The 18,351-nt window shown below is 49.4% G+C and overlaps 1 pseudogene; it reads right to left on the minus strand.

The window, feature by feature from the left end:
- Positions 1–5,403: 5,403 nt before the first annotated feature.
- Positions 5,404–18,351, minus strand: part of LOC123038301 (uncharacterized) — a 58,221-nt pseudogene continuing 45,273 nt past the window's right edge.

Genomic DNA, 18,351 nt, shown 5'->3' on the forward strand with positions numbered 1-18,351 from the left:
GTTAGTTGTGAGATGATGTATTACGGAACGAGTAAAGAGACTTGCCGGTAACGAGATTGAACTAGGTATTGAGATACCGACGATCGAATCTCGGGCAAGTAACATACCGATGACAAAAGGAACAACGTATGTTGTTATGCGGTCTGACCGATAAAGATCTTCGTAGAATATGTAGGAACCAATATGAGCATCCAGGTTCCGCTATTGGTTATTGAACGGAGACGTGTCTCGGTCATGTCTACATTGTTCTCGAACCGTAGGGTCCGCACGCTTAACGTTACCATGACAATTTCATTATGAGTTTATGTATTTTGATGTACCGAAGGTTGTTCGGAGTCCCGGATGTGATCATGGACATGACGAGGAGTCTCGAAATGGTCGAGACATAAAGATTGATATATTGGAAGCCTATATTTGGATATCGGAATCATTCCAGGTGAAATCGGGATTTTATCGGAGTACCGGGGGTTATCGGAACCCCCCGGGGGTTATTGGGCCTACATGGGCCCTAAGGGAGAAGAGTGAAGGAGGCAAGAGGTGGCCGCGCGCCCCTCCCCTCCCTACTCCGAATAGGACAAGGAGAGGGGGGCGGCGCCCCCCTTTCCTTTCCCTCTTCCTCCTCTTTCCCCCCTTCTCCTTCTCCAACTAGGAAAGAAGGGAGTCCTACTCCCGGTAGGAGTAGGACTCCCCCTTGGCGCGCCCTCCTTGGCCGGCCGCCCCCTCCCCCTGGCTCCTTTATATACGGGGGCAGGGGGGCACCCTAGGACATACAAGTTGATCTTCGTGATCGTTCCTTAACCGTGTGCGGTGCCCCCCTCCACCATATTCCACCTCGGTCATATTGTAGCGGTGCTTAGGCGAAGCCCTGCAACGGTTGAACATCAAGATCGTCACCACGCCGTCGTGCTGACGGAACTCCTCCCCGAAGCTTTGCTGGATCGGAGCCCGGGGAGCGTCATCGAGCTGAACGTGTGCCAAGAACTCGGAGGTGCCGGAGTAACGGTGCTTGGATCGGTTGAACCGGGAAGACGTACGACTACTTCCTCTACGTTGTGTCAACGCTTCCGCTTCGGTCTACGAGGGTACGTAGACAACACTCTCCCCTCTCGTTACTATGCATCACCATGATCTTGCGTGTGCGTAGGATTTTTTTTGAAATTACTACGTTCCCCAACAGCAAGAAAGACGCAAAAGAAAAGAAGAAGAAGAGAGGAGATGATGATTTGAAGAATGCTATGGAAGCTATTGTGAAGGCAAGAAAGGAAGCGAACGAGGTGAGGATGCATGATGGCAAGGAGCCAAGATGCGGTGGCCGAGGAGAGGAGGGTGGCGGCCGAGGAGAGGAAGGTGGCAGAGAAATTGGCCATGGAGGAGCGATTTAGATTGTTAGAATGGGAGAAGTACTTGTTCTTCATGGACACATCTACAATCGATGATAGGCAAAAGGAGCACGTCAATATTTCTCGTGAAAAAGTCGTGGTCCAAACAAGAGCCATGGCCATGGGAGGCATGGGAGCAACCATGGGAGGCGTGGAAGGCTTCAGAGGTATGGGTGGCTTCAGAGCTACCATGGGAGGCATGGGTGGCTTCCATGCGACCATGGGCGGATGGGAGGCATGCCTTTCGGGTCTCTCATGGAAGGCATGAGAGCACCTTCGGGTGACATGGGTGGACGCATGTCTTCCGGTGTGCCCATACCTTCGCATGATGCCGTTGGAGATCTTGTGAACACCATCCGAGCTCCCGATGACGATGCCGCGCACGACAATGAAGAGGAGGAGAAAGAATCGTCTTCGGACGAGGAAGAATCAGAGGAAGAAGACGATGATGATGTGGCATGATTGTTGATGTGCCATTTGTTTGTGTGAACTTTTATGTGTCATGAACTTGGTTCGGTGATTTTGTAGCGGCCGCTGGAGCCAGCGCCCTGCTACGCTCAAAAACCGCTATTTCGGCATTGTAAAAGGTTTTAGCGCACCACGCTGTTGCGCGCCTGTTGGAGATGCTCTAACAACCAGAGAATACCCACACGATTTGCTGAAGCCCCACCAAACAGGGCTCACCAGTCATGCACATAGAAGTGAAACGCATAAGTAAAGAAGGATGGATGGCTCAGCCTTTGACAGTGTTGTAAAAGGTACAGTGTGCAATAGAGCGTGCGAACGAGACGTTGCAGTGAACGCAAATCCCCTGGGATGGCGGGTACTCTAGCGTCATTTATATGTTCGATGAAAAGAGTGCATCATTCTTAGACTACTGTATGTGCGGTTACTTTATTCCCTGAGTTGAATGGATAATTCTTATTTTTGGAGTAACGTCGATGTGCAAGCAATTCATTAACTATCTTCCAGAACAAAATAACTAAGGAGACAAAAAATGTTGCAATATGCATGAAAACTTGTACAGAAAGGTAACCTGGTTTACTTGCAAGTCTCAAAAACAAATGAAATGCCATTGTTGAGACGATGCGAACTAATGGATAACATTATAGCACAAATGAAAAGCTAGATGAAAGAAAAACTATCCATCAGGAACTATAAGTGTTCAATGTAACTTTGAATAGGCGTGATGCCTTCAACCAGAAAAAGAGGATGATCATTAAGTCAGCATCAGAGGAGCACCGCCATCAATTCCAGAACGTTGTCGTTGTCCCTGCTCTTAAGCTTGTCACCGATAGAAAGGAGCAGCCTACACGGCATCCTCCCTAGCTGCAGAGTCAGCTCGCCAAAACTCACAGATCCAACACTTACTGAAAGCAAACAGAATGCAGGTTTCCCGTTTCCAGCTTCTTGATGCCATTTGTTTGGTCCCAGAAAGATGGAGCATAAATAAATTGACATGAAACCACATTGTCAAGTAAAAGCAAACTCACTGATGTGTTTATGTAAATTGAAAGATGTGAATTCAGCTATTTAACTGGTCTGTCCCTGCCAACATAAAAGATAATATGGTGGAATTATAATAGGAAGGTTTGTTTTAAATTGTCAAGGAACAAAATAATTCAACAAGATCCAATTATGTGTTAATAAATAGTATAAGAATGTAATCATTCACACCCGCAACACAATCACCCTCCTGCTCCACCTAAAATGCCCCAAAAATACATAGATGCAAATCCCTATGTGTGGGTGTGGGTGTGGGTGTGGGGGAGGGGAGCAGGCGGGGAGAAGAGAGCCGATTTTACTCGGCGGCGGAGAGGAGTAAATATACTCCAGTGGATAGGGAAGAAGTAAAAAAAATATACTCCTACTTCAGTAAACCGTCTTAGGGATCGGTTAGGTCAAACTTAGTGGAGTGAAAAGCCAAATACACCCTACTAAACAAATACAGGGGATCGGTTAGAAATGCCTTAAAAAGAGCTTCAGTACCATCGGTATTATTACCCCAAACTGAAGCAGCCGGTTGTAGATGCGCCGGTGCGCGACCTCCACGCTCATCATCCTCCGACGGCGGTCTCCACTCTCCACGGAGGTCGGCCCAACAGAGGCCGGGCCAGGCCCTCTCAAAGGCCGGCCCAGGTTATGCGTGGAGCGGCACCGGAAAGCGGAAAGAAAAAAAATGTAGAGTACGTCTTGGCATCCCGTCTCTCTTCTCCAACGGTCCAAAGCCTCCGACCACGGCGGCCGCCGAGCACCGGCCTCGCCGCGGCCTCCGCCGGAGAGAGCCGGGGATCTCCACCGTCGATGTATTTTCCGGATGTTCGGACTCATTGCGCAGGGCGTCGACGTCGCGCACATCTTCCGGCAGGTTCGGTTCCCGTTCCTATGGAAACTCCCCTCCCCTCGTCCGCGGTTCCCGACAGGATTTCGGCGACTGAATTGCGTGCGTGCGGGCGCAGGTACGGTGGTCGAGAGCGCGGCGGCGCAGCAGTCGCGGGAGGTGAAGAAGAAGCTCGTTGCCCTCTCGCGAGCCGGCAGCACGTGAGCCTCGCCCAGCTCCTCCTCTGTCCTCTCTCCTCTCATGTCTCGCTGGCGATCGCCTCTTCCTGGCCGCGCGCGCTCGCGCCCTAGTGAACGAGGCTCTCCGGACCTCTTCCTCGCCAACCTCCTCCTGCGTGGCTGCTCTGAGCTCCTCCTTTGGGACGCCCGCCACCTGTTCGTTCGACCGGATGCCGCAACGGAGCCTACTCTCCTGGGGCTGCGCCATCTCCATTTACGCGCAGCACTGCCGTCAGGAAGACTCCAATGCCTTCTCCGTGGCCTTCCAGAGTGCCTCCTGCGGCGAGGCACCCAATGAGTTCCTGCTCACCACGGTGCTGAGGGCGGTCGTGAATCACTTACTGCCAAACAAAGCTGTTTAAGTGAGATCAAAATTAATATGGTACGGAAGAGGTTGTATTATGGATCCCATGGCTACCAACTTCCTGCCATGCATGCCGCATGTTCTAAGCCTATGGCAACTTTATGGTAATTATTTCATTAATCACAGCCTCGTCTTTCTACCATAGTACGTACATTTTCAGCTATATTTGCAAGTCTATGATGGTGCATGCTTCAAGTTCCACCTATAGAATTGACGGTACAATGTGTTTTTATTGTGATAAATAAACAATACGCTATTAATATCTGTTACTGATCAGTCAAAAAATATACGTAATTAGAAAGCTACAATAAGACGCATTAATGAGGTCAGACCATATGTCAAGGAGATCGGTCTTGTAAGCTTGAGCCAACTGAAATCTGAGCTTCAATTCAAGACGTGGCTTCAATACTCTGTCTTGATGCTCAGATTTCCTTGATGGAGGCACCTAAGCTAGATAACATAGACATATACACTGAAGTCAATTCTCCACTGGCCCATGGAATACACAGCATCAACCTTCTACGATTTCAAAAACTGGGAGTCTCCTTGTGACCAAAAGAAACTGCCCATACATGCAATTATTTCTTATCAAGGAGATGCACACATGTGGCATACTCGTGATTCTCATTTCTAGATCCATTTAAACAGAAAATTGTTACCCATTAATTATTATTACACACAGGAATGATACGGTGGAACCGGCTGGTGTCATGGTGGCAAGTTCTTAGTGATGTACATGAATTGAATTGACAATCAGTATGCTAAAGCATTAACTCCTAGCTTATATGCGCATAACTTCCTTTGTTTAGTCGTCAACATGCTTCTAAGCTTTTTGCAATGCATCCTTGGGGTATGGCATACTTCAGCATTCAGTGGTACTACATTTGCTAGCATTTCAGTGATGCTGCCAAGACAATCTTCAGTATTTTCTTGCCGAAATCTTTCAGCTGTAGTATATACCGCTATAATTGCTTGCCCACTCTCCCATTTTAGATGTGCGCGTCTAGTCTCGCCTTTTTTGATCTGGACTCCAATGCAGCATTCTCTTTTGAGTCTAACCATTCCGTATTGCTGAATATCTCTTGAACCTCTTCAAATGCTTCAACTGGTAGGTTCTCCTTGGTCACCTCCATGGCCATTTCTGAAAAGATAACCTTTTGTCCACAAATGACAAACATTACCTAGTTTATGCACAATTTTGTAAGAAAAATAAGCTGACTGTGATGGCAATTAGGAATTTAGGATTACATTACCTCGACTTTGAAATTCTCCGGGAATCGATCTTTAGCATCCCACATCATATCGATTTCATCACGGTCTAGCACTAGAATGTCAGATCTGACAAATGATGTATTGAACATGAGTCGGAACATTGTCTCTTCTCGTTCTTTCTCAGTATCCATGCTGGTGCATTCAAGGACAACATCGCCTTGAATATGGCAGTGCACGCCAATCTTGATTCCGTCAACCTCTCCCTTAGTAACATGAAAATAAAATATAATGAGAACAGAATGTTAGTAACAAATTCCAACAGTTGATGGATTTGTATGTTCTTGAAACATTAACATTTTTAACTTGCCTGCTTGTAAAGCCTAACATATTTCTTTGCTGTAGAAAAAACCACCTTGGGATTGTTTTTTGTACCAGACAGAGGATCATGCCCATAAATTCGGAAGATTGGACTGCATCCAGCCTCCCCGTTGAAGTCCGGAATGCTTATTAGTAATACATTGTCTAAGGTAAGTGGTCGATCGCTTGGTAGCCAGCTTGAACGTAAGTTGATATTGCTATGAGATATATATTGCAGGCATCTTATCTGAGAAGGCATGGGATTTATCGGTGAGAGCAACTGGATAAGCTCACGAGGTGCTTGCTTGTAGACCATCTCTAGCATCTTCTGCTCATCAGTGAACTTCTTTTTACACAGCAACAGTCCTGCTAACATGAACGCAAGTACAGACCAGCCGCCTCGCTCGCAATGCATTATCATGACATTGTCCTGGCCCACAGAGAGCCAACTGTCTGCTGACTTGAGGAAATGGTAGATCATCTCCATCGTGAGGATTGCCTCGGGTACTCCATCACAGTCATGTCATAGCTGTTCAAGATTTTGGCCAGCAGGCTCTGGCTCTGGCTCCATCTCCGTCCCTCCCGGAAGTTCGAGACCAGGAAGTGCGCGTTAGCAAAGTTGCTCTTGAGGCGTGAGACGATGTCCTTGATGTAATGCTGCCGCTGGTACTTATCACCCGCGAAGACATCAGTGATGAAGCATGAATCGAGTACTGCAAATAAATACACAAAGCTAAGATATTCGTGGTGCATCCTTACAGTTTACATCAACAAAATTGTATGAAAGATGCCAAAGTTGAAAGGGAAATGTGATGCCACCATAGACACGATCGGTGATCTTGAGGAGCCCGTCGGGTGACTTGCGGTGGACGACCGTTCGGAAGAGTGGTGGTGACATCTTAGAAATAACCATTGGATGTGGACACTGAGGTGATGTTGAAAATCCAATGGCAGAGGCAGATGGAAACTGCCATAATGCAGCTTGACCGCTGCTCTGGGATGCATTGCGTCCAGCCACAGGAGACTGACCACCAATTATCACCTTGTCCTTGAACATAACGCCACCAATTATCACCTTATCCTTGAACATAACGCCACTAGAATCTACTGCTTGTGGACGGCCAGAAAACGGAACTCGTGATGATCCCAATGCGTCCATGTTGACTTACAAGAATCTCCATGGCCCTGCGGGCAAAATTTACGGATAGTATGAACATCTTAGAAACTAGGAAGAGGTCGAAAAGTCAAGCTCGATAAAGTGAAATTTTGATAGAACATTCCGACTTACGCTGTTGTCATCCAGTATCTCATTCTGAACAACATTTTCACATCCTAAGTATTTTACACCTAATACGTATGTCAGAACAGTATGAACTCATTGTCACACAACGGTTATCAAACTAGTGAAATGCTGCCCCTTAATTGTATATTAGTATTCCAGAAGTGGCAATGAGTGATAACCGATGTGTGAAATCCAGTTTGATAGCAGAACTTTTTAGCATAATAACATCACACCACCAATTATCAACTTTGAATGTCAAGAATAGCGACAAGACAACATGTGTAAAACACAAGCTAGAATTTAACTAGTATTTACCGTTAAAAGTTTGGCAAAAAAGATCTTCTGAAAATATAGCCAAGAACAAAAGAAAATATTTACCTAGATATGACCTGATAGGGCAGAGACTGCTCTTTTCCACTTAACTTCATATGTTGACATATCTAGAACGTTGAACAAGGAAACAATGTTACATTGGAGTTTATAGTTTTTCATGTCATGTATATTAGTTGCGGTGCATACCACGTAAAGTTTTCTTGCCAGTTTAGTGGGCTCATCCTTTGACTCCAGAATAAGTTTATGAAGTAGCTTCGCAGCCTCCACTTCAACATCCCGTGATGAAGCCAATTGCAAACTCTGTTTGCCATCAAGATAATGTTAATCAAAAGGAAGATAAATAAACAATAATTCAAGTAACACTTATAAGAGACAAACCAGTGTTGGGGAAGATGGTGGAGATGACGTTGCAAGTTGAACAACATTTGAAGTGGAACCAAGTGGCGGTGACGGATCTTGTTCATGCAACAGTTAGCTGCAGCAACTGTATCTTTTTTTTGTTGACTGGCCAGTGGAGCTTTGACGAACCGTTTCGCCCAGCCCGCTCCCGCGAGCGGGGGGGGGGGGGGGGCGATCTCACGCGCCGCCGCCTCCAACCCCTCCCCGTCTCCTCCCCCTCCCCGCCGCCGCCGGCGTCGGCGGTGGCGGCCCCTCCCCCCTTCGGTGCGGTGTGGTGCTGGCGCGGGACAGTGCCTTCGCGCGGATGCGCGCAACCATGCAGGGCGGCGCGGCGCGGATGCGTCCGGGGCGGCCGGATGGCGGCTCTCTGGCGTGGAGGCGCGGGTGGCTGCAGATCCGCGGCCAGGCGGGGCGTGCCGGCGTGGGGCAGCCGTGGTGAGCTTCTCGGTCCAGATCTGGATCGGGGGCTCCTCCGGCCTGCTGCATGTGGGCGGCGCGTCCTGTCGGCGGCGGCTGGATCCCGGGGCGGTGGCCCTGGAAGGTGGCGGCTGGTGAAGCTCAGGCTTCCCGCGGCGGCATGGCGTGGTGCAGTCCATATCCAAGGCGGATCTGCATCGGTTCAGATCAGAGACGGTGATGAGTGTGCGGGATCCATCCCGGCGGCTCTCGCGGTTTGGCGAGGTGGGGTGGGAGCCCTCCTCCCAGGCTCCAGTGGTGGCGCATTCAGGCAGTGGCTGGTGCGCCAGGGCTCCTACGGTGGCACTGCTGTTGTGGTTGGTCACCGGATCTAGGCGGCTAGATCTGGGGCTTTGAAGGCAGTCGAGACAGTGCACAGGTTGTCGGGTGGATTTCTTGGAACGGTTCCGGGTGAAAACTTGGTCTTCAGTCATTGGCCGGAGCCGGTGATGACGATGCTCTTATCATCGTTTCCTTCATGAAGGCATCATCGAGGTGAAGTTCCCAACCCCACCCAATACCTCTGGGGAAAACCTTAGATCAGTTGATCGGATGACGGCGACATTCATGTGTCGTTACCCCCTTGGGGGCGGCATTCTTGGAGATGCACTCGGGCTCGAGGGACCAGCGGATGGCATCTGCGGTGGAGCGGTGTTTCTTTCTACATATTCATGGCGGCGGTTCTCAACGGCATGGAGCAGTGAAGGCTTGGCGTCAGATGTGTGGCGAGGGACACGCGCAGGAGGTCGATGTTGTCTGGCGTCGATGGCAGAGTGGCCTGACAAGGTCGATGCGTCAGTACATGCTTTGAGGATGGATCGAGGGAAGACGGAGGTGACGGCCCTTTGCAGCGTGTGCGTGTGGTACTCACTGAGAGTGCGCCGGACCGGAGTGTTACCCAGTCCCGCCTATGTGGCTTGGATGGGGCATCCGGCGTTAGATGTTAGGCTTTCGTGCGATGTCTGTTTGGTATTTGGTCCGGACATTCGGCACACCTTCATCAAGGGGATAGGAGTAGCGACAGATGTCGTCTAGATGGTGGCCTCGGGCTTACTGTTGTATTACCTTATAAGGTCTGTGTGAATAATAAATAATATGGCCGCATGCATCACTCAGATGCAGAGGCCGGGGGTGATTCCTCCTTTTCTAAAAAAAAACACTTGGCCTTTTGTGTCTATCCATCTCCATGCAGCTCAGGGCAATCTCAATGCATCTCTTCACTTGCTGGCATTGTGCTTCTACCGGTTCGGGAGGACTCCATGTTGCTTGCAACCTTTTTCTCCGATTTCCTTGTACCTGTGTGATCGAAGTGTAAAAGCAAGCATTAAAACATACTGTTATGACCGGTTAGCTTATATCCGGAGGAGGCCCACCGGGCAGTAGTTAGGGGGCTTGGCCCACAAGTTATCTAACGATTTATTCTTATGCAAGTTATTTAGGTTATAAATATAGGCTGTAAGATTCTTTGAGAATTAAGCAATAAAGATATTATCATCTTCTGTTATCCGGCTCGCTGAGGAGCCGGAACCCTAGCCGCCACCAGCCCACCCGCCGCCGCACCTAAACCCTAGCCGCGACGGCGCCCACTCGCCGGCGCGCCCGCTCCAGCCCTCGTCCACCCCCACCTTGTCCCTATAACCTGCGTAACCGCACCGGTAGGAACCCTAGTCCTACCAATTTGGTATCAGGTACCCGGGTTTCGACCATGTCTTCACCGCCTCCAAACCCGCCACCACCGCAGCCGCCGCTGCCCAACGCCTCCCCCACCGCCGCTGCCACCGATTCCACCAACGCCACCGCTACGTCGCTTGGCGCCATGGCCTCCCTATCGGCGCCGATCTCCACCGCCCCCGGCACCACGCCGGGCCAGGGCCAGCTGCAAACCCCCATCCAGCAACCACCGCCTTCGCCTCCCCCAGCGCCGCCGCAGTTTACACCGGAGGCTATGGCCGGCGTGCTCAACGACCCGGTCGTCGCGGTCCAGGGCATCCGCCTCTACTTGGCGAGCCCGTATGGGCCGCCTCCACCGCTTCATGCGGCCCCCACCGCCCCCGCCCAACCCTAGCCTGGGCTGGTCCTCGCCGAGCAGCCTTCCCGGTTGACTCCACGGGCCACCGTTGGCTTCTACGGAGGCCCAGCCACCGTCAGGGTTCCAGTTGCAGCCCGAGGCGTCGGGTGCCACAGGGAACTACGCCGGCCCTTCCACCCTGTACCGAGCTCCGTCATCAGCCCTCCGTACCGCCGAGGCAGTGGGCCAGGGCGCGCCACTACCAGCTTGGGCGGCCGGGTCTTCGCTACCACCGGTCTACACTGAAGGAAATATGCCCTAGAGGCAATAATAAAGTTATTATTTATTTCCTTATATCATGATAAATGTTTATTATTCATGCTAGAATTGTATTAACCGGAAACATAATACATGTGTGAATACATAGACAAACAGAGTGTCACTAGTATGCCTCTACTTGACTAGCTCGTTAATCAAAGACGGTTATGTTTCCTAACCATGGACAAAGAGTTGTTATTTGATTAATGGGATCACATCATTAGTTGAATGATCTGATTGACATGACCCGTTCCATTAGCTTAGCACCCGATCGTTTAGTATGTTGCTATTGCTTTCTTCATAACTTATACATGTTCCTATGACTATGAGATTATGCAACTCCCGTTTACCGGAGGAACACTTTGGGTACTACCAAACGCCATAACGTAAATGGGTGATTATAAAGGAGTACTACAGGTGTCTCCAAAGGTAGATGTTGGGTTGGCGTATTTCGAGATTAGGATTTGTCACTCCGATTGTCGGAGAGGTATCTCTGGGCCCTCTCAGTAATGCACATCACATAAGCCTTGCAAGCACTGCAACTAATATGTTAGTTGTGGGATGATGTATTACGGAACGAGTAAAGAGACTTGCCGGTAACGAGATTGAACTAGGTATTGGATACCGACGATCGAATCTCGGGCAAGTAACATACCGATGACAAAGGGAACAACGCATGTTGTTATGCGGTCTGACCGATTAAAGATCTTCGTAGAATATGTAGGAGCCAATATGGGCATCCAGGTCCCGCTATTGGTTATTGACCGGAGACGTGTCTTGGTCATGTCTACATTGTTCTCGAACCGTAGGGTCCGCACGCTTAAGGTTTCGATGACAGTTATATTATGAGTTTATGAGTTTTGATGTACCGAAGGAGTTCGGAGTCCCGGATGAGATCGGGGACATGACGAGGAGTCTCGAAATGGTCGAGACATAAAGATCGATATATTGGACGACTATATTCGGACATCGGAAAGGTTCCGAGTGATTCGGGTATTTTTCGGAGTACCGGGTAGTTACGGGAGAAGTAATGGGCCTTGATGGGCTTTAGTGGGAAGAGGAAAAAAGCCTGCTGCGCCCCCTCCCCCCTCCCCTCTAGTCCGAATTGGACTAGGGAAAAGGGGGCCGGCCACCTTTCCTACTCCTCCACTTCCTTCTCCCTTCCTCCCCTCTTGGTGGACTCCTACTAGGACTTGGAGTCCTAGTAGGACTCCACACCTGACGCGCCTCTCCTATGGCCGGCCTCCTCCCCCTTGCTCCTTTATATACGGGGGCAGGGGGGCACCTCTAGACACACAAGTTGATCATTGAGATCGTTCCTTAGCCGTGTGCGGTGCCCCCTGCCATTATATTCCACCTCGATTATATCGTTGTAGTGCTTAGGCGAAGCCCTGGGTCGGTAATACATCAAGATCGTCACCACGCCGTCGTGCTGACGGAACTCCTCCCCGAAGCTTTGCTGGATCGGAGCCCGGGGATCGTCATCGAACTGTACGTGTGCTAAGAACTCGGAGGTGCCGGAGTAACGGTGCTTGGATCGGTCGGATCGGGAAGAAGACGTACGACTACTTCTTCTACGTTGTGTCAACGCTTCCGTTGCGATCTACAAGGGTACGTAGATCAGACTCTCCCCCTAGTTGCTATGCATCACCATGATCTTGCGTGTGCGTAGGAATTTTTTTGAAATTACTACGTTCCCCAACATACACCACGGCTCCGGAACAGCCGACTCCATCCCTGCAGTTCGGCGGGCCATCCGGCTCCACGGGCCCCTACCCGGGGTACTCCAACCAGGCGCCGCCCGCCTCGTTGCTTCGCACCTCCGAGCCCGCTCGACACGGCACTCCGACGCAGACACCGCTGGGGTTCGCCAAGCTCGACTTCGCCACCTATGACGGCACGGAGGACCCCCTCAACTGGCTCAACCAGTGCGACCAGTTTTTTCGCGGGCAGCGCACCCTCGCATCAGAGCGTACATGGCTCGCCTCTTACCACCTCCGCGGCGCGGCCCAGACATGGTATTACGCTCTCGAGCAGGACGAGGGCGCCATGCCCCCTTGGGAGCACTTCCGCGAGCTCTGCCTCCTTCGCTTCGGACCTCCGGTTCGCGGGAGCCGCTTGGCGGAGCTCGGCCGCCTTCCGTTCACCTCTACGGTGCAGGACTTCGCCGACCGCTTCCAGGCCCTGGCATGCCATGCGTCGGGCGTGACGGCGCAGCAGCGAGCCGACCTCTTTGTTGGTGGACTTCCGGATCACATCCGCGTGGACGTGAAGCTTCGTGGACCCTAGGATCTCCAGACGGCCATGTACTACGCCCGCACGTTCGAGCGCCGCGCGGTGGCCATCCAGCAGGAGTCACCGTCCCGGGCCGCTGGGTCTATACCCTGGCCGGATCCCGCGCAGGGTCGGCCTGCTCAGGCTTCTGCGGCACCCCTCGCCGCGACTGCGGCACGCCCGTTCCGCCGGCTCACCTCAGCCGAGATACTCGAGCGGCGCCGCCAAGGGTTGTGCTTCAACTGCGACGAACCCTACAAGCCCGGCCACGCCTGCCCGCGACTCTTCTACCTAGAGGTTGCAGACTACATTCCGGAGGACGCCGTCGCCGCCGACCTGGCCGCCCCAGCTGTCGAGAAGGTGTTTGACGCTGGTTGATCACCTCGAGGAGTTCAGCAAGCGCTTCCCCACCTTACAGCTCGAGGACGAGCTTTTTGTGTAGGCGGGGAGAAGTGTTATGACCGGTTAGCTTATATCCGGAAGAGGCCCACCGGGCAGTAGTTAGGGGGCTTGGCCCACAAGTTATCTTAGGATTTATTCTTATGCAAGTTATTTAGGTTATAAATATAGGTTGTAAGACTCTTTGAGAATTAAGCAATAAAGATATTATCATCTTCTGTTGCCGGGCTCCCTGAGGAGCCGGAACCCTAGCCGCCACCAGCCCACCCGCCGCCGCACCTAAACCCTAGCCGCGACGGCGCCCACTCGCCGGCGCGCCCGCTCCAGCCCTCGTCCACCTCCACCTTGTCCCTATAACCTGCGTAACCGCACCGGTAGGAACCCTAGTCCTACCACATACACATGTAGACCACACGAGAATATGGTTCAAAAATGAACATGAACCTTTTGTCCAATATAATAGATAGCTTTCTTACTTGATCAAGAAACTCTTGGTGGTGCATTTCAGCATGTCTGGTGTGGCCATTAGGCCCCACAATTATCTTGGTCATTACAACACCCAAGCTGAATATGTCGAACTTCTTCGAGACCACGTTGCCAAATAAGTATTCCGGTGGCATGTATCTGTTGGGGAACGCAGTAATTTCGAAAATTTTCCTACGCACACGCAAGATCATGGTGATGCACAACAACGAGAGGGGAGAGTGTTGTCTACGTACCAACGCAGACCGACTGCGGAAGCGATCACACAACGTAGAGGAAGTAGTCGTACGTCTTCTTCCCGATCCGACCGATCCAAGCACCGTTACTCCGGCACCTCCGAGTTCTTAGCACACGTACAGCTCGATGACGTTCCTCGGGCTCCGATCCAGCAAAGCGTCGAGGAAGAGTTCCGTCAGCACGACGGCGTGATGACGATCTTGATGTACTACCGACGCAGGGCTTCGCCTAAGCACTACAACGGTATGATCGAGGTGGAATTTGGTGGCAGGGGGCACCGCACACGGCTAAGGAACGATCTCAAGGATCAAGTTGTGTGTCTTGGGGTGCCCCCTGCCCCCGTATATAAAGGTTGGAGGAGGGGGAGCCGGCCGGCCAGGGAGAGGAGGCGTAGGGGAGTCCTACTCCCACCGGGAGTAGGACTCCTCCCCCCAATCCTAATCCAATTAGGACTCCCGGGGGGAAAAGGAGAGAGAAGGGGGGCCGGCCCCTATCCTAGTCCTACTAGGACTTTGGGGAAGGGGGGGAGCCGGCCAGCTTGGGCTTGTCCCTTTTCTCCTTTTCCACTAAGGCCCAATAGGCCCATTAGTCTCCCGGGGGGTTCCGGTAACCCTCCCGGTATTCCGGTAAAATCCCGATTTCACCCGGAACACTTCCTATGTCCAAACATAGGCTTCCAATATATCAATCTTTACGTCTCGACCATTTCGAGACTCCTCGTCATGTCCGTGATCTCATCCGGGACTCCGAACAACCTTCGGTACATCAAAATGCATAAACTCATAATAACTGTCATCGTAACGTTAAGCGTGCGGACCCTACGGTTCGAGAACAATGTAGACATGACCGAGACACGTCTCCGGTCAATAACCAATAGCGGGACCTGGATGCCCATATTGGCTCCTACATATTCTACGAAGATCTTTATCGGTCAGACCGCATAACAACATACGTTGTTCCCTTTGTCATCGGTATGTTACTTGCCCGAGATTCGATCGTCGGTATCCAATACCTAGTTCAATCTCGTTACCGGCGAGTCTCTTTACTCGTTCCGTAATACATCATCTCACAACTAACATATTAGTTGCAGTGCTTGCAAGGCTTATGTGATGTGCATTACCGAGAGGGCCCAGAGATACCTCTCCGACGATCGGAGTGACAAACCCTAATCTCGAAATACGCCAACCCAACATCTACCATTGGAGACACCTGTAGTACTCCTTTATAATCACCCAGTTATGTTGTGACGTTTGGTAGTACCCAAAGTGTTCCTCCGGTAAACGGGAGTTGCATAATCTCATAGTTATAGGAACATGTATAAGTCATGAAGAAAGCAATAGCAACATACTAAACGATCGGGTGCTAAGCTAATGGAATGGGTCATGTCAATCAGATCATTCTACTAATGATGTGACCTCGTTAATCAAATAACAACTCTTTGTTCATGGTTAGGAAACATAACCATCTTTGATTAACGAGCTAGTCAAGTAGAGGCATACTAGTGACACTCTGTTGGTCTATGTATTCACACATGTATTATGTTTCCGGTTAATACAATTCTAGCATGAATAATAAACATTTATCATGATATAAGGAAATAAATAATAACTTTATTATTGCCTCTAGGGCATATTTCCTTCAGTCTCCCACTTGCACTAGAGTCAATAATCTAGATTACACAGTAATGATTCTAACACCCATGGAGCCTTGGTGCTGATCATATTTTGCTCGTGGAAGAGGCTTAGCCAACGGGTCTGCAACATTCAGATCCGTATGTATCTTGCAAATCTCTATGTCTCCCACCTGGACTAAATCCCGGATGAAGTTGAAGCGTCTCTTGATGTGTTTGGTCCTCTTGTGAAATCTGGATTCCTTTGCCAAGGCAATTGCACCAGTATTGTCACAGAAGATTTTCATTGGACCCGATGCACTAGGTATGACACCTAGATCGGATATGAACTCCTTCATCCAGACTCCTTCGTTTGCTGCTTCCGAAGCAGCTATGTACTCCGCTTCACATGTAGATCCCGCTACGACGCTTTGTTTAGAACTGCACCAACTGACAGCTCCACCGTTTAAAGTAAACACGTATCCGGTTTGCGATTTAGAATCGTCCGGATCAGTGTCAAAGCTTGCATCAACGTAACCTCTTACGGTGAGCTCTTTGTCACCTCCATATATGAGAAACATATCCTTAGTCCTTTTCAGGTATTTCAGGATGTTCTTGACCGCTGTCCAGTGATCCATTCCTGGATTACTTTGGTACCTCCCTGCTAAGCTTATAGCAAGGCACACATCAGGTCTGGTACACAGCATTGTATACATGATAGAGCCTATGGCTGAAGCATAGGGAACATCTTTCATTTTCTCTCTATCTTCTGCAGTGGTCGGGCATTGAGTCTTACTCAACTTCATACCTTGTAACACAGGCAAGAACCCTTTCTTTGCCTGATCCATTTTGAACTTCTTCAAAATCTTGTCAAGGTATGTGCTCTGTGAAAGTCCAATTAAGCGTTTAGATCTATCTCTATAGATCTTTATGCCTAATATGTAAGTAGCTTCCCCGAGGTCTTTCATCGAAAAATTTTATTCAAGTATCCCTTTATGCTATCCAGAAATTCTATATCATTTCCAATTAGCAATATGTCATCCACATATAATATCAGAAATGCTACAGAGCTCCCACTCACTTTCTTGTAAATACAGGCTTCTCCAAAAGTCTGTATAAAGCCAAATGCTTTGATCACACTATCAAAGCGTTTATTCCAACTCCGAGATGCTTGCACCAGTCCATAAATGGATCGCTGGAGTTTGCATACTTTGTTAGCTCCCTTTGAATCGACAAAACCTTCTGGTTGTATCATATACAACTCTTCTTCCAGAAATCCATTCAGGAATGCAGTTTTGACATCCATCTGCCATATTTCATAATCATAAAATGCGGCAATTGCTAACATTATTCTGACGGACTTAAGCATCGCTACGGGTGAGAAGGTCTCATCGTAGTCAACTCCTTGAACTTGCCGAAAACCTTTCGCGACAAGTCGAGCTTTATAGACGGTAATATTACCGTCAGCGTCAGTCTTTTTCTTGAAGATCCATTTATTCTCAATTGCTTGCCGATCATCGGGCAAGTCAACCAAAGTCCATACTTTGTTTTCATACATGGATCCCATCTCAGATTTCATGGCCTCAAGCCACTTTGCGGAATCTGGGCTCACCATCGCTTCTTCATAGTTCGTAGGTTCATCATGATCTAGCATCATGACTTCCAGAACTGGATTACCGTACCACTCTGGTGTGGATCTTACTCTGGTTGATCTACGTGGTTCAGTAGTATCTTGTTCTGAAGCTTCATGATCATCATCATTAGCTTCCTCACTGATTGGTATAGGTGTCGCAGAAACAGTTTTCTGTGATGTACTATTTTCCAATAAGGGAGCAGGTATAGTTACCTCGTCAAGTTCTACTTTCCTCCCACTCACTTCTTTCGAGAGAAACTCCTTCTCTAGAAAGTTTCCGAACTTAGCAACAATAGTCTTGCCTTCGGATCTGTGATAGAAGGTGTATCCAATAGTTTCCTTTGGATATCCTATGAAGACACACTTCTCCGATTTGGGTTCGAGCTTATCAGGTTGAAACTTTTTCACATAAGCATCGCAGCCCCAAACTTTAAGAAACGACAACTTTGGTTTCTTGCCAAACCATAGTTCATAAGGTGTCGTCTCAACGGATTTTGATGGTGCCCTGTTTAACGTGAATGCGGCCGTCTCCAAAGCATAACCCCAAAACGATAGCGGTAAATCAGTAAGAGACATCATAAATCGCACCATATCTAGTAAAGTACCATTACGACGTTCGGACACACCATTACATTGTGGTGTTCCGGGTGGCGTGAGTTGCGAAACTATTCCACAATTTTTCAAATGTACACCAAACTCGTAACTCAAATATTCTCCTCCACGATCAGATCGTAGAAACTTTATTTTCTTGTTACGATGATTTTCAACTTCACTCTGAAATTCTTTGAACTTTTCAAATGTTTCAGACTTATGTTTCATTAAGTAGATATACCCATATCTGCTTAAATCATCTGTGAAGGTGAGAAAATAACGATATCCGCCACGAGCCTCAATATTCATCGGACCACATACATCGGTATGTATGATTTCCAATAAATCTGTTGCTCTCTCCATAGTACCGGAGAACGGTGTTTTAGTCATCTTGCCTATGAGGCACGGTTCGCAAGTACCAAGTGATTCATAATCAAGTGGTTCCAAAAGCCCATCAG

Source organism: Triticum aestivum, chromosome 2A (genome assembly GCF_018294505.1).
Source record: "Triticum aestivum cultivar Chinese Spring chromosome 2A, IWGSC CS RefSeq v2.1, whole genome shotgun sequence".
NCBI lineage: Eukaryota > Viridiplantae > Streptophyta > Magnoliopsida > Poales > Poaceae > Triticum > Triticum aestivum.